Source organism: Canis aureus, chromosome 31, assembly GCF_053574225.1.
Source record: "Canis aureus isolate CA01 chromosome 31, VMU_Caureus_v.1.0, whole genome shotgun sequence".
NCBI classification, from domain to species: Eukaryota; Metazoa; Chordata; class Mammalia; order Carnivora; family Canidae; genus Canis; species Canis aureus.
Genome location: NC_135641.1, coordinates 14,213,851 through 14,230,173, shown reverse-complemented (window position 1 = coordinate 14,230,173; position 16,323 = coordinate 14,213,851). Strand labels below are relative to the sequence as shown.

Genomic DNA, 16,323 nt, shown 5'->3' with positions numbered 1-16,323 from the left:
TCGGAGAAGGACAAACATTATATGGTCTCATTCATTTGGGGAATATAAAAAATAGTGAAAGGGAATAAAGAGGAAAGGAGAAAAAATGAGTGGGAAATATCAGGGAGACAGAACATGAAAGCCTCCTAACTCTGGGAAATGAACTAGGGGTGGTGGAAGGGGTGGTGGTGGGTGGAAGGGGGTGGGAGTGACTGGGTGATGGGCACTGAGGGGGGCACTTGATGGGATGAGCACTGGGTGTTATTCTATATCTTGGCAAATTGAACACCAATAAAAAATAAATTTATGGAAAAAAGAACACAGCAGAAGATGAAGGCGACATAATTTGACATTTTCTTTTCAAGATTTTATTTATTTATTTATTTATTTATTTATTTATTTATTTAGGGGGGGAGGGAGCATTAGCAGGGGGAGGAATAGAAGAGAGGGAGAGAGAATCTCAAGCAGACACCCTGTAGAGCCGTTGCAGGTGGCGCTCAATCCCAGAACCCGGAGATCATAATCTGAGCTGAAACCAAGAGTCGGAGGCTTAAATGACTGAGCCAACCAGGTGCCCCGATTGGAGATTTTCTGATGTTTCCATTAGATACACAGCACACATACAACCTGAACAGTGTTTAAAATATCTTCCTACTGACTATATAGTGATCAGGTCAGCGTGCCAGCCCCAGCCCCATGTTCCCACCCTTTTCAGCTTGTTCTGCGATCTCAGGGAACTAACCAAGGCTGTACCTGGTCATTGAAAAGCAAATTGTAAATTCAATCTTTATTCTGTAATGAATGAATAAATAGCCAAAATTTACCCAGAGCCAAATTGAAATTTGGTGTAGCAATCTATTAGATTTTATGTTTCGTATGGAAAATAAGAAATCTTGTGCACTTTTTTTCAGGACTTCATAACTAAAGCTGCTATAAATACATGTTCAAAGAATTTCATTTCCCTAAATAGAGTCACTAGAAGTACTTGCTCAGTTTCTTGCCAGGACTCGACATAGGGCACACTTCAGCATAGGAGGCTTATTTTAATTGTCCTCTCTTCTGACTTCTGTTCTCTTCTGACCTCCTTTGTTGACAGATGTATACCAGTTCCTGTCTGTGAGGAAGAGTCAGCAGACCTTCCCTGGGTTCTAGCTGTCAAGGAACAGAAAGCTGAATGTATTACTTACCGAAGCAAAGAGCTGTGTACCTTCAGACCCAAGCAAATCCAATCTGTTTACTCAGACCCAAGCAGACCCAATCTGTTTACTCTTAAACAAATATCTTCATAGGGTGGGGCAGGGGGCTTGGCAGATTGGCAGAGGCTACAGGAAGGGGGTCCGGTCTGCTAGCCTCGTGCTCAGAGACGAGTTTGTTGGAGTAAAGCTCATCTCCAACAGCTGACTTTCAGAAGTAAGAAGTTGCTAGTGGTGGTTTGACTTCCACAAGTATGTGTACGGGTGCAAGTGCATCACTGCTTGATCACAGGCGTCTGAACAGAATCTGGGGGGCGTCAGGGGAACTGTGAGCCTGGGAAGGCGGCCCTAATCTCAGAAGCACAGTTGTGCCCTACAGGGCTGGGACTCTGCTTGGGCTCTCTCTGCTGGGGAGACCACCGACCATTGTCCCAACCTCCACCACAGGTGCTGATTTTCCTTCAAGATGATATTTCTCTTAAAAATATCAGAGTTTCCATTTACATACTTATCAACATGCTTTCATCCTGTTTTGATCTTTGATTTGTTGAATCATCTGATAGAGCAGTAAGGTGTACAGAAATATTCACCAGGTATTAAGATGCTACAGGTATTAAAATGAGGGGGGCATTACGAAGTTCATCTGCACACAGCACGAAGTGGTAGCAAGGACTTGTATTACCCATGGGCTGGCTGAAAGAAGATTCCAGACTGTAGTATGACTCCTAACTAAATCCTTGAGCTGAAGAGTTTAAATTGGTGTGTTGTCTTAGCTAAAATGAAAGGCAGATTTTTGGTGCCTACCTCGGTTGTGGGTCCCGCACAGTGTGGGATCACTCTCTCCAGGGGCCTGTCCCACCTGGTCTTATCTATATACCCAGGGACATTTTATCTCTAGAGACTCTATTGAGGGAGAAACAACCCAAGGAGGGTATCTAAGAGTCATAAACTTGCCATGATCTGCTAGCACATAGAACGTTTCCAAGATTTCTTTAAACTGGCTATGCTAACAATTGTTTGCAAGTTGAATTGAACTGTAAAGGTGGTAACTCTTCTTATAAAGTCTGAATCTAAGAACTTATTTAGAGTAGTGCTGGGGGGTGGGCATGGGAGGTGAGAACAGTAACGAGTTTACCTTAAACTCTTAAAAAAGGAAAAAAAATATGGCCAAAAAATACAGAAAGAAAGTGTGCAAGGGGGAGGTGGTGAATCATTAAGAGTTTCTAGGAAATGAGGTAAATACTGTTGCTGTGGTCTTGGATGGAAGCCGCCTGCCTGACTGCACTAGTTTTCTGTTTCTGCTCTAACAGATGAATATAACACAGTGGCCTAAAACTACCTTATGGTTCTGGACATCAGAACCTGAAATGGGTCTCGCAGAGCTAAAATCAACATGCTAGCAGGGTTGTGTTCCTCTCTGGAGGCTGCTGTGCACCATCTCAGTCAGTTCAGGCTGCTAGAGCAAGATACCACCATAGACCGAGTAGTTTATCAAGAGCAGCTTATTGCTCTCAGTTCGAGAGGCTGGATATCCAAGGTTAGGGAGCCAGCAGGGTGGGGTCGGATCACAGACTTCTCACATCTCACAGAGCAGGAGGACTGAGAGAGCTCTGTGTGATTCTTTCATAAGGACGCTGATCTCGGCACACATGGGTGGGTCAGGGGTTGAGCATCTGCCTTTGGCTCAGGGTGTGATCTTAGGATCCGGGATCAAGTTCCATATCAGGCTCCCTGCATGGAGCCTGCCTCCCTCTGCCTGTGAGGGATCTGCCTCTCTCTCTCTCTCTCTCATGAATAAATAAATAAAATTTTTAAAAAATAAAAAAATGATGCTGAGCCCATCATGAACTGCCCTGTCATGACCTGAGCACCTCCCCAAGGCCCCGCCTCCTAACACCATCATTGTGGGTGGTTATGGCTTCAACATACACATTTGTAAGGAGACAAATATTCAGATTCCAGGACCCATATTCCTTGGCTCATGGCCCCTTCCACCTACAAAGCCAGCAAACCCACCGCTCAGAGGGCTGCTTCTGTGGTGCATCTCCTCCTCAGATTCTGACTCTCCTGTCTCCTTCCTTCACTGATAAGGACCCCCGTGAGACCCAGGATAATCTCCCCATCTTGGGGTCAGATGATAAGAACCCCAGTTCCATCTGCAACCTTAATCCCCTGTGCCATGTGACATAGCATATGCTGCCCCAGCATCTAGGCCAATAGCTAACATGTTGTGGATAATCCATAAACCCTTGTGTAACAAACAACATTGTGTGTTGTTAAAATACCTGCATTTGTCTACAATTAAATAATTCCTCTCATTTATCTTTGTTCTTGTAAAATATAATTAATGTCTACTTTGCAAATAACCAATTTTTCAAAGAGAAAGCTGGTTTTACCTTTTACAAATCTGAGACTTTATTATCTGCTTGGTAAAAAAATAATCTTTGCCTAATTTTGCCTTCCCTTCTGGAATTTTCTATATAAGCAATGGATATTATCCCTGAAATGATATATTATGTACAAAAGAAAAGTAAAATACTTTTCAAATGTGTATTCCTTTGTTTTCTATTCCTAATGCATAGATGTGCATTAAAATTGCTTGGTGTGTTTTTAAAATATTAGTTTATTTATAACACCTCCCTAATAGGTGGCCTTAATCTTTAGAATCCTCATTATTCTACAACGAGTAGAGTGTTATGAGCCAACTTAGTGCAGACAGCATGGCTGGTTAGCATCTGGGACAATATTACCTGCAAGCCTACATTTGGAGTAATAAAGTTGAGGGATATGGCCATGAAGAGTCTCTTTATGACTGTGTTATACTCTAGCAAATTAATATTAGTGTGACTTCTCCTTAGTGTTATTTCTCTGTGTGTCTAGAACATTACTGGAGTCTCTCACTGTTTAGGTCTGATCACCTCTAAACCAAAAAATTGCCGCAATATGCAAGAATTTAAAGACAGTTCCCTGTAATGGACTCATTTAAAGGGGAAGGGGTCATGTGTCTCTGGAGAGTACAACCAGAACGGGCGTTGGTGACCTACCTTTGTTTTACGTGAATCCACCTGCCATTACATCTTGTGGATCTTTAATGATGCCAGAAAAATATCGGTTACTCGAGAGATAGTGTTAACATGTTAGAAGATGTAGTTTTCCATCATATGTAAGAAAGCAGCTAGACTTTAAGCTTTGGATCAGCAAGTATCTGATACTCCTCCTTATCATGTCAGGCACTTTTTCTTCACTGCACTTGTAATAGTTGTAATTATGTGCTTATTTTGCATTTGGAGTTTTAAATCTTTCTTTCAGTAAAGAGTTCTTAATTCCAGTTCCAGTAACTGTGCAAGTAATTGATTGCAGGTCTTTGCTAAAACAGGCAAACTCTGCACACGAGCAATTCAGATTCTGATGAAAAGGCAGAGAACATGCACTAGACACATGCTCGCCGGTAGTGAACCCTGAGGAGGACGAGGCCGGAGTGCCATGCTGGCTGTGGGACTCCGACCATGAGAGCAGCTCCAGGGAGCCATGTGGAGCTTGTGTCTCTAGACACAGAGTAATGAGTCTGCATCAGAGCCATGGTTCTGGGTTCCCAATGACATTCTCAATCACTTCAAGTTTCTGAGGAAATTAGCTATATAGTCTCCAAAAACCATGGGGCAGTGGAGAGGCAGAGTGTCCATGCACTTCTCTTTTAAGGGACTTTATGGTTGTTAAAACCACATTCCTGTAATGATCACTTATCTTGGCCTGTTCTGTGCCAAGTGCTTTATATACCACAGGGTCCAGTGGAGTTAGCCTCAGTGAATAGAGAATGAAGCAGAGTGTAGAGAGGCACAAAGCTTGGTAGGGTCACATCAGCTGGATGTGCTGGGAACTCTGTTTCTCTGCAGCCTTACCCCAGCCATCCTGCCCATTCAGCCCCACTCTCCTCCATGCCCTATGTCTGGGACAGCAGGAGACACAGTATTGGACAGTTATCCACCTTCACCACTGACTAAGTAGAAGCATGCTACTTGGACACTAGACCATGTCCTGGAGGCCCCTTCGGCACCAATTGTGCCCCCTATGGTGATTAGGTGGTGGGAGGCCCAGGGGCATTAGAGACCCTTGGCTGGGATGTAGCTGCAGTCCCCGTGGCACCTGCTATCTACCAACTAGCACAGAAGTGCTTCAACAGCTTACCCACCCTCACAGGTGTGTCAGTTTGTGCTGGCCAGCACCTACCTGCACCCACCTTTAGTGCAATTACCCCCACCCTTGCATCACTGACAGGCTCAGGTTGATAATCTGCCCCAGGATGACTCATGCCTTCGCTGGCCCTGGTTGCACACTTGACCCAAGATGGTGGGTGAGAACCTTTCCTTCAGGATCTGTAAAGTAGAAATGAGAGTGGGTTTCCACCAGCCATGGAGAAGATGATAGCCAGCATAAGGGACAAGGTGGGGACCATGTCTCCCAATGGAAAAAAATAGGTGACCAATGATGGATGGATAGATAGATAGATAGATAGATAGATAGATAGATGATGGATGGGTAGAAAAAGAAAATTTTAGAAATAAAATTTTAAAAAATAAATTTTAAAAGCACACATCTCAAAAATAACACTATTATTTAACAGCCAGAAATCATTTGGTTAATTGTAACCTATTTGGGGTTTAGATATAACCGGTCCAAGTTTTGTTTTTCTGCTGAATAGGAGTGATGCATTTTTAAATATGCTTATATTTTTTCTATATGCATCTTAAAGTGAGAGGCATCTAAAAACCATTGTGTGGACCAAGAATGCGAGGTTAAGTAAGCTATTTACATTTCTTGATTTCCATGAAAATAACACCTTCCATGACTGATATTTCAAGGTTGTTTCCTAGTGCATGAACCACAGCTCTGTGCACACGATCTGCCTGCCCAGGGACTGCAGGGGATGCATGAGACCCTCCTTTGGGTGGGTTTGTTCATGCTGGGTCCCTTCAATTGTGAATGGGGAGACATGTACAGATCTTGGGCTTGTGAGGTAGACTTTGTTCATTTTTCCCCTTCTTTGGATTTTCCAGGTGCATGGAGGAAGGTACCGTGCCTCTGACCAGAATGTCTACTCTGTAATGCAGCGTCACAGAACGTCTCCAGCCAGAAATAGTAGTATGTTTTATTGAGTTTGCACATCGTGTAAAGCAATGAATGCCAGGCCAAGCTTAGAGAGGAGGTGGCCTTGGTCAATGCAGGCAGGATTGAATTTTCCTGGAAACTGCTTCTGGAAAACACCTGCAAGGCACATGTAATATCACGTAGGGTGGGAATCGTGACCCACTGTCACAGCAGAGCGCTCGCTCATCATTCAGGATAAGACGCCTGACGGGGCACAATGAAAGGATCCCCTCCCATGACCCCGTGCAACGCTGACCATCACGTTCTCATTCTTCCCTGAAGTCCCTGGCCTTTTATTTTCCTGGACTGAATGATTTTTAAGATTTGTCTGAAGATCTTTTCTTCCTTAATCTTTAATCACTCCTGTGACTATGCTCTGACGATACCTATCAGAGCTATCAACTTGGCCAGGAGAAGAAAGGTCAGTCAATAAAGGGACAGGGTAACTCCACTGAACGGAGCTCTGAATGCAAAGGAGGAGGCCTATTCTACGGCAGAGGCAGGACAGACAGGGGACTTTCTAACTGCTTCCCCCCTGCCCTGCACCTGTCTCAGTATCAGGTGAAAATTATAAAGGGCATATTTAGTTCACAAAAGGAAGCCACATCTGCCAGCTCCACGACCAGGCTCAGACATAGCACAATGATGTGCCAAGGGGACTAGGCCTCCCAGCAGGAGCTGAGTGACCGGGGGTCGGCGGCTCAGAGCAGGAGCACTGCCACGGGTGGAACACAGATCTCTGCAGTGACCCTGGGATCCCTCCTACCACATCCCCTCTTAGGGGCTGAAGGACCCACCCCCCCCCAGCTGCTGGGACTGTCACCTGCCAAGAGCCCAGAGAATCACCTTACCCAAGGTCATAGCTGGTCCCCAGGGGCGCAGCATGTTAAGGGTGAGGGAAGGTCACTGGCAGCCCCCGGGGTGGCTCTGAGGGTCACCTTGAGGGTCACCCTGCCATGCAGCAGAGACAGCGGTGGCCACAGAGTACCCCAGCTCGGTACGTAGCCCCCCGGCTCAGGCTCCCCCAGAGACCTGGGTTCTCTGGCTCCACATCCCCGCTCAGGTTGGTCTCCAGCACATTGTGTGTGGTTTGCAGATGGTGAGGAGGGAATGAATGAATGAATGAATGAATGAGCTCCTGTCCCGTGGCCACTCCCCTACAGGCATTTCAGCCAAACTGTGCTCCTCACCTCATGGATCTCACGCTGCTCAGGTCACCCGCATTTACGAGAAATGAATCGTCCTGCGTCTAAGTGGGCTGGCTCTGTGAGGTCAGCCTCAGTTAGTATTTCTGGACCTGCCGCATCTCTCACCCACAGCATTGTGTCAGTCAAATGGTGTGCAATTGTTTGTTGTTACTTGCCCTACAATTTCCTCGCTGAGCTCCGCTGGCCTGTCTCACAAATGCAGGTGCCAGATTGGAAGGAACCTCAGAAGCTTTCCTGCAGCCACCTCCCAGAACAGTGGCCTCTGGAATTCCAGGCATTGTGATGTAAATGTTAATGAACAATAAGCATGCACGCGACTTTCATCTCACCATTTGATGAGGAAGGTGGCTGTGGACCTGGGTCAGTTAGGTCATTTAGTTAAAACTTGGCGCTAATGAGACCAGCGTAGAGACCTGGGCCCCTTATGGCCAATTAACTCTGAGCAAAGAGAAAAAATCCGTTCCTTGGTCAAAAGCTACCCTCTTCAGCGCAGTTAGCTATTCCATAAATGTGTGACGTTGACCCCGAAGGGGAGCAAGTGGGGGAGGAGGGGCGGGGGCGCACAACCCCATCCCAGCTCAGAGAGCCAGCCAGCAGCACCAACGTGCTTGTCTGCACTTTGGGGGACGTTCTCTGCTGAGGAATGACAGAAATAAATCTCCTGAACTGGAGACAAACATTTCATTTTGCTAAGTCTGGTATCTCAGTAAGAAGCAGCTTTGGAGATCATGTTTCTAAACCTTTGGCTTTGTTGAGGCACTGATTTCCCTGCGTTGTTGGCTACCTACAACATAAACAGACTTTTGGATACAACTGTACTTTTTGCCACAAATAATTTAGCAGAATCATAATCTCCTAGGTTTATAAGGAACCATAAAAGTCACTCCCTTTGGTGAACCATCCAAGGCTTGCTAGCCCACAGACAAGCAGGTGCCCAATCTCTTCTGCATGGCCTCCAGGATTAGACAGACGGGGTCTCTCATCTCAGGGAAACCCCGACAGTGAGACAGCTCCACCGGTCTCAGGATCTTCTCTGTGTGGGCATCTTCTCTGGGTTACTTTTCATGTAAAAATCCAAATCTACACAAGGACACAAAGTCTTTGTGCCGCAAAAGCTTCCACGGTATGACTCTAAATCACTCCTTTTCCCAGGAGCATGTTTTCCTAAACCCCATGCCCATCCATTTCCAGGAAAACACCCAACCCAGAAGACATCTCAGCCTTGATGCCACCACGTGCGGCGAGTTCTACCTGAGGTCTGCAAGTGCAGGTGGACCCGAAGTGATGCTAGAGTCTCCAAGATACTTAACTTTCTTCTGTCTGAGTTTGTAATTACTACACACCACACCGGGCCCGAGACATGGTGGTGATGCCAAACTGTAGCCACGGGACTATGCGTCTGCAAGCACCAGCCAACCCCCAGAACAATGGTCTGGGGGTTTCACTCCATGATTACTGCACGTCGGTGTTGTGTTAAGTCAAGCTGCCGTTCACAGGAAGGTTGTAAGCTCTAACCCAACAGATTTATAACCATATGCATATGTGTATATATTGTATAACTATAGATACCAGCTACATGTAAACTTTTGAGCATCTAAACATTGGTAACATTCAATAAACTCAGAGCAAGCCTGTTAAACAAATGGCCTCTAAGACTTTAGAGGCATAAGAATCATAGGAACGTTTGTTAACATTCGTTATTCTGGGCCTGTGGCACCAGAGGTTTCACTTCCCTAGGTCTGAGGAGGAGCCCGGGAATCAGAATTTGTAACAGGCTCATTATTTGAATCTGATACTAGTTATCTTGCCAACTACCTCCGGTAAACAGTGTTCTGAGTCAGGTTCATGATTTTATTTCCTAAAAATTTTGCACCATAATCAGCTTTAAAAAAATTATTAAACTGGATCAAGAAACCCTACAATTATCATTTCCTCTAAATATCTCCAAATTCCAAACATCAAGATATACACTAACTCATAATTCCTGAATTAAAAAAAAAAAAACTAAAGAAGAAAATAATATTCTCATCTCCTTGCCTTGTGTGCCCTGAAAACTGTCTGCTACATCTAGGGGACAGAAGTTAGCCACACACGTGTGTGCTAAGGATCGATCACAAACTGTAGGCTTGAATTAGAGTGGATTCATCCAAAGAAAGAGCCGTGCATGTTCTGTATGTTGGATGCTCAAGGATGAGGCAGCACCCTCCATGTAGCTACAGACCCCAGAACCACTTGAAACGAGACCAGGCCAGGTCCCATCCGGAAGAGGTATGTGGTCAAGGATCGTTCATTTTGCTTTTCTATTTTGTTAAATGGAGTATTCTGTGCTCTCACTAAAGCAGACTTGAGAAGGACCAGAGCCCCAGGCTGGTCCTGAAGGGCCACCAAACTCCCTAGCCATGTCCTTCCTGCTTACCTGTCCGCACACACCTGAGCCCATTCAACAAGCCACACTCTTCCTGTAGAACCTCACACATGGAGATAGACACAAGTTAAAATTCTGATTTTCCCTTTCTCTAGAAAAAAAAAAAAAGGTTTCCACCTTGGTTTTCCACAACCAGTGGAGGCCCCCAAAGCCCCATTCCCCATAAGGAAACTCGCTAGCAGGTGAGTGTGTTATGGCCCCTCCACATAGACAGAGAGGTGGCATGCCTTCAAGATGCTCCCCCAGATGGTCATGGCAGCACAGGCCTACTCGCCCTCTACACTCAGAAATTGTTGAAGTCAAAGAACATGTATTTTCATCTTTCAGGGCCGATTCTTGGCAAAATACGAAGCTTTCCGTAGATACTGTTGAATGAATTAACCAATATATGATTCCCTCATTTTCTCTGCTTAAGCCTTGAAATTACATGAGATGAAAAGGTAATTATCACAGGTTGTGGTGCCCACTCATTCAGTGCTTCCTCCGTAACATCGCCGCGGACATCCTCCAGCGTTTGACTCTTCTCTCCAGGATTTTCTCAGGAATTCCCCAGAGGAACCAACAGTTCCTCAGAGAAATAAACGTTTCTTTTTTCCTTTCAGCTAAGCACTTTTCTCCGCTGCAAGAAGCATTGTATGTTGATCCCGTCTCTAATACGTTAAGATGTAATGGTGTCTGAGTCCCTCTGGAATGGAACTTTAGCTCCAGAGGTTTTGAAGGGAATAAGAGGCAACTGATCTTGGGCCAAGTATTTATCCTTTATGAAATGAGGTGAAATGAGGCAAACAATTATGGAATTAGCTAGGAAGGGGATTCAGATTTATAATAAAATTACTCAAGTTGCAGATAATATTAATTGTGAATAATTAAGCTCAGGATTTGCCATTTCCTTAGTGTCGTGAATGAGTGTAGAGGAAAGCTACCCTCTAGCTCATGGAAATGATGTCACCTAATTCTCTACCATTCTGTTCCCCTTCAAGAGCTTACCATGAGCAGCATGGAATAGATTGGGCTTACGTCAGAAGCTGAAAGATTTAGACTTTATGTACAGGAAATATTTATCGAGTGAATAAATAAAACATTTTAAACCCACATAAATATCACTTCAAAACTTCTTCATTATTTCATACCAATGACTCAAATTGAAGTATTTGACATTTGTCCAAAAAATTTCAAAGCATAGTTTTTTTTTTTTAAGAATAAAATATGAAAGTGCTTACACTGATTCTGAAGATGAACTATTTCTATGTTTCTGCACTCAAGTAGGAGGAACATTAAATTATCACAATGGGGTCTTTCAGAAATGTGGATAATTAAAATAATTTTCTCTGAGCTTTTACTAAATGTTTCACAAATAAAAGCTCCCATTACACTTTTATTTTTTTTTTCTCTTCACTAAAAGTCACAGGATTCCTTTCTAAACAAGAGCTTGTTGATTGACTTTGATTCCAGCTCATAACAGCCACCTCCATCTCCCACTTCAGCTTCTCCATCCATCTCTTTCTCTGGGGACAACGTTGCACAGGACAAGAAGAGAGGTGACCTTTTCTATCGCTGTACAGACCATAAGCGAGAGGTCCCATGGCCAACGCCAGGGATAGCTCATCTACTGTGGACCTGATGAAGCGCAGTCTGGACGGGCCTGCAACGCTACACCAGCACACTAATATGTTTGCTAAACTGATCAATAAGAAGATTGATAAGTCTTCTACTAGGTTAAGTTAATCTTCTTATTGATCAGCCTCGCAAACATATTGCTTTCCTTGGGCAGCCTCCCCTGCAGCTCCTCCTCCCACTTGGAGCCCTGGTTGTCTGGTGCTATCAAGAAGAGAAATAGAACAACATTTTCTACATTAAATGCTTCCATTACATCAGGATCATCTTTGCCAGCAACAAATATTTCCTAGAGTAGAGGATTTATAACTGGTCGGTGCCTGACTAATTTTTCTATGGGTTAGAATATTGATAATGATCTGGGCTCTTCCTCACTCATACGTTGCATGTAGATTTTAAAGTAATAATAGTTATAAATGGATAATAGTATAAATAGTTATAAATACTATAAATAATAGATAATAGTATAAATAGTTATAAATACTATAAATGTAGTAAGTGCAGCTCCAGTAGCAGTGCCCAGAGCAAAGATCTTTAAAAATAAGACGACAAACAATTATAAAACAAAGTGGAGGCCCAGTCTTCCTGTTTCATTCTTTTTCTTATTAAGGAAGGATTTAAAAGGAGGTCAGATGGAAGGAGCCTGGCAGGCTAGAAGGGAGCTCCAGGTGAGCACAAGGATGGCAGACAAACCCAACAAAAATACTGACTTGTGAGCTGGCTGGGGGCACCAGTCCTGCTCTAGCACCCACCCATGCATGCAGCGATCGCACAAGTCACTTTGCCTCCCATTACCTCGACAGGTCCCTCTGTAACCTTGGGCAGTTAGTGATCTGGGCCCCCAGATATTTTGAGAGTGAATGACAGCAAGCTTCTAGGAGGCTCCATGGCAAAGAAAAGTTGAGGCTGAAAGCATAAAGCATTGTGGTCAGGTGGAAGAAGGGCAGGTTCAATGCCTGGGTGCTATCAGAACCCAGATATGGTGGGTCACCTGCCAGCCCCAAGGACAAAAGGAGGAACACACAGGTGGGTGTCCAGAGTACTCCATGGAATCTCAAGGAAGTGATCGTGCTAGGGCCTTTGAGAACAAGCCTTAAAGGCTCTGGAAAACCTAGGGTGTCATATAAAGTGGGAAGAATGTGGGGTTTCAACTAGATGACCCAGATGTTATGCCACACAACCAGAAAGCAGCACCAATAGCATTCCAGCACAGGAGACTCATCACCAACCTCTGGGCAGCCCAGCCCAAAAGGGGAGACTCACCAGGCCAACTGAGTCTGATGGAGGCATGCGTGAGTTGACAGGCCACCTTGAAAGAAAAAAATATGACTTCCTGGTAAGTGGACCATATAATGGGGGATATTATTGTGTTTTAGGTATATAAGTAAGGCTATTGTCTAAATAGGAATCGGGGTCTAATTCACAGGTGAGATTCCAGAAGGCATCTGCCAGGAGCAGCACCCTGGTCCAACACAAGGAGAATAAGGCCAGTCAGTCCAGGTGCTGAGTCAAGAGCAGATGAAGGAAGTGAGTGCACCTGCCGTGGCTGAGGGCCCCTGAAAAATCCTGTACCAGGAAGCCATTGGCATCCCCATCCCCTGCTCGGCAAAGCCCTGTGCAGGACGCTGACTCAAATATTGAAGCCTGTGGGTTTAAGACCTTCACGAACATGCTTAGTCAGCAAATGGGGTACAGTTTTGGCTTTAGCTCCCCCACCCACCTTCCTCAACTCCACCACCCTGGGCTTCTCTGCCATGATGGCTCAGTGCTCTCCTTAGATCCAACACCCCCCACCCCCACCCCCACCCCAGCTGGCTTTGCCCCACATGGCCCTACTAAAATGTACCAGTCTACATACGTACGAGTCACTTAGCAATCTCTGAGCATCTTGTTCATGGGCTTCTTCAATCTTTATGTCTTTTTAACCTTTATGTCTCCAGCTTCTCACAGTACACATAGTGGTGTCCAGTGAATACCTGCTGGATATTTGAATAAAGACGAGCCAGGCCCAGCTCCAGAACCTCCCTGCTTTTCTTCAATTGCTGCATGGCCAACTTGAATTCGGCTTTCTAGATCTCCTTTTCTGAAATTGAATATCAATATCTTAATATTGATGGCTATTTTTGTACGGGCTACTGTGCCTCACGTCCACCTTTAATGCCTTATACTAGACATTGCTCAGTTAAAAAAATTATTATGAAGGATAGTTGGCATCACCCCCGCTCCTCAACTTGGTCATTAGTAAGGCCCAGTGGTGTGAAGAGAGCCACCATCTTCCACACACCACATGTGGCAAAGGAAGAGCGGGCCGTCTTGCTCCAGGCTCCTCGACCTCGGGGACAGTAGCAAACTGGGGAGAAAGCTGGGTCCCCTGCTGTGCGCCCAGTGTGAGGTACTGGGGAGAAGCAGATGTGTTCCCTGAGAGGGCAGCTTCAGGCAGCTCCTCCATGGTCAGGGTCTTAGAATATCAAGAAGAAAGTCAACATGCCTCTATCAGGGGAGGTTCTAGAATAAACGGCACAGCTGGGGCTTGTGCACAGGTCCCATCTCAGGTAGGTGAGGCTTTACGCTGGGGTTTATAATCAAGCGAGGAGCCATGAATCAGAAATCCTCTCTATGCCTAGGACCCTGTAATCCGAGTTCTAAAGTGGGGACATGAAATCCAAAGCATTCGATTACACTGAGAGATGTTCCCCTAGCTCTGCCTTGTTCTCCTTTCCAAGCGATGAACACAGATTTCTTTAAGCAGGGGAAGCTTCACGTTATCAATTAGGAGGGCAGCCAAAAGCAGTGGTTTGGGGACGGAGCTGCTGGGAATTGCCATTCACAGATGGAAGGATCCGGCGGCTGCTCTAGGGCCCTCGCTGAGGATGAAGCTCTGCCAGCTTTCAAAATCCAGATAATTTCATCCCACTTCACTCAGCCTTAACATAGGCAATGATCTTCCTCTCACCCCAGGATCTGAACAAGTGTGGCTCTGAGAACAGCAGTGGCTTCTGCCACTCGTATCAGATTAAAAGAAAGGCGGACTTCAACGAGCAGGAAGATTGAAGGTGCTACTGGGGCCTGAGTGCATTTCGGCAATGTCCCCACGACATTTGCCATCCCTGGCTCTGTGCCAGGACCTTCGGATGCCTCAACAGGGCTGAGCAGAGCGCGATCCTTGTCTGACTTTCACAAAAGACGTGCTGTGGCTTCTACTTTCAGGTGAATGTGTCCAAGCAAAATGGAGCACGGTGAGTTATTTAAAACCATTCTTGGTGATAGATCCCTGATTTCTCTGCAATTCTTTTTGAGTGACAGGCAAAAAGTGCAAGTTAACCAAGGTTTCTGCACTTTTTGCTGAAAAGAAAAAAAAATTCCTCTTCTTGGCACTCTGGGAAATCTTTCCGCACAACATTTGCAACCAAGAGCTTGAGCATTAGTCCTTTTTACTCGTCTTTTGTGGAATATCAATACTTTATTCTGAATCTGAGATATCCCTGGTGGACCAAAAGTGAAAAAAAATTAAAAAGAAATAAAGAAAAAACTCTCCCTCTACTGTCAAGAGAAAAATAATTCTGAATCTTTCCAGGGCAAATGTTGGATGTGATCCTCTTATTTCACCTTTTGGATAAATTCCCACTTCAAGCAAAGCTATTTTCCTTTGAAACTGCTGTTATGCAGACACATACCAAAATCACTCAAAAGGAGTATTTTGCATGGGAATAATGTGATGTATTTAATGTACTCTGACAGTCATCAACATGCTGGACTGCACATTCCTTTCATTTCTATGTGTTGTTCTTCCTATATATTGGCTTTGGACTCCTGTCTTTAATTAGTACCTAACCTCAGATCTGTGGTTCTCTACCAGGGCTGACTTTGCCAACCACCTCCACCATGGGGACATGCGGCAATGTCTGGAGACATTTTGGTTCATTCCTTGAGCAGGACGTGCTACTGGCAAGTAGAGGATAGAAGCTAAAGATGCTGCCCCACATCCTACAATGCACAAGCCAGTCAGCTAAAACAATGAATCATCCAGCTCCAAATGTCCAGAGGGCCAGGATGAGAAGTTCCGCTTTAGTTGATAAGGACAGTTCATCAAACAGCTTACCAAAATGTTGCATCTGCTACAACTTACAGTTTCTAGTTAATACATGTAATTTTGGAATACATGATAAATGCCAAGTGTCTGCATACTACATACCGTATTTCCCAATTTATTCATAAAAATGGTGAGTACGCAGTGTCCCTTCGTGAGACATGACCCTGAGAGGAGTAGGTTAAGACAAGTACACTCAACAACATTTAACGTAGTAGATATATCATGGATGATCTCCAGAGAGGAGAATGGAGGTCATAGCCTGAAGAATATCCATAGGAAGTTCCAAATTAAAAATAGAGGGGAGACGGGGAACCCAATTAGAGAACAGAAGGCTGGAAGTTCCAACATATGCATGCAGCGATGACAAAAGATTATCACCAAACTGCTCTTCAGAACAAAGACCATGAGGTGGAGAGGGTGGTCCTGAAAAGAAAAAGAAAAAAGGAAGGAAGGAAGGAAGGAAGGAAGGAAGGAAGGAAGGAAGGAAGGAAGGAAGGAAGGAAGGAAGGAAGGAAGTATTTCACTGTGAATGATCCAAATAGAAAGAGACTGATTAGAAAAAAAAAAAAAATCAATGAATGGTGCGAAAAGAAAAAGGAAAATGTACCCTAAAAGGATTTGGATTATTGTTATGGTTAATGAGCTAGAAAAAAAAGAATAACAATTAAG

The 16,323-nt window shown here is 44.7% G+C and overlaps 3 long non-coding RNA genes across 3 annotated transcripts; all 3 read right to left on the bottom strand.

The window, feature by feature from the left end:
* Positions 1-387: 387 nt before the first annotated feature.
* On the bottom strand, positions 388-5,374 carry LOC144302374 (uncharacterized). Its single transcript, XR_013369228.1, has 3 exons — positions 4,217-5,374; positions 969-1,131; positions 388-508 (listed from the first exon to the last, which is right to left on the bottom strand). It is a non-coding gene; the product is annotated as an uncharacterized LOC144302374 (long non-coding RNA).
* Positions 5,375-6,304: 930 nt separating this feature from the next.
* LOC144302373 (uncharacterized) lies at positions 6,305-7,794 on the bottom strand. Its single transcript, XR_013369227.1, has 2 exons — positions 7,508-7,794; positions 6,305-6,434 (listed from the first exon to the last, which is right to left on the bottom strand). It is a non-coding gene; the product is annotated as an uncharacterized LOC144302373 (long non-coding RNA).
* Positions 7,795-12,197: 4,403 nt separating this feature from the next.
* LOC144302372 (uncharacterized) lies at positions 12,198-14,862 on the bottom strand. The gene is made up of 3 exons (XR_013369226.1): positions 13,427-14,862; positions 12,828-12,873; positions 12,198-12,470 (listed from the first exon to the last, which is right to left on the bottom strand). It is a non-coding gene; the product is annotated as an uncharacterized LOC144302372 (long non-coding RNA).
* Between the last annotated feature and the right edge of the window lie 1,461 nt (positions 14,863-16,323).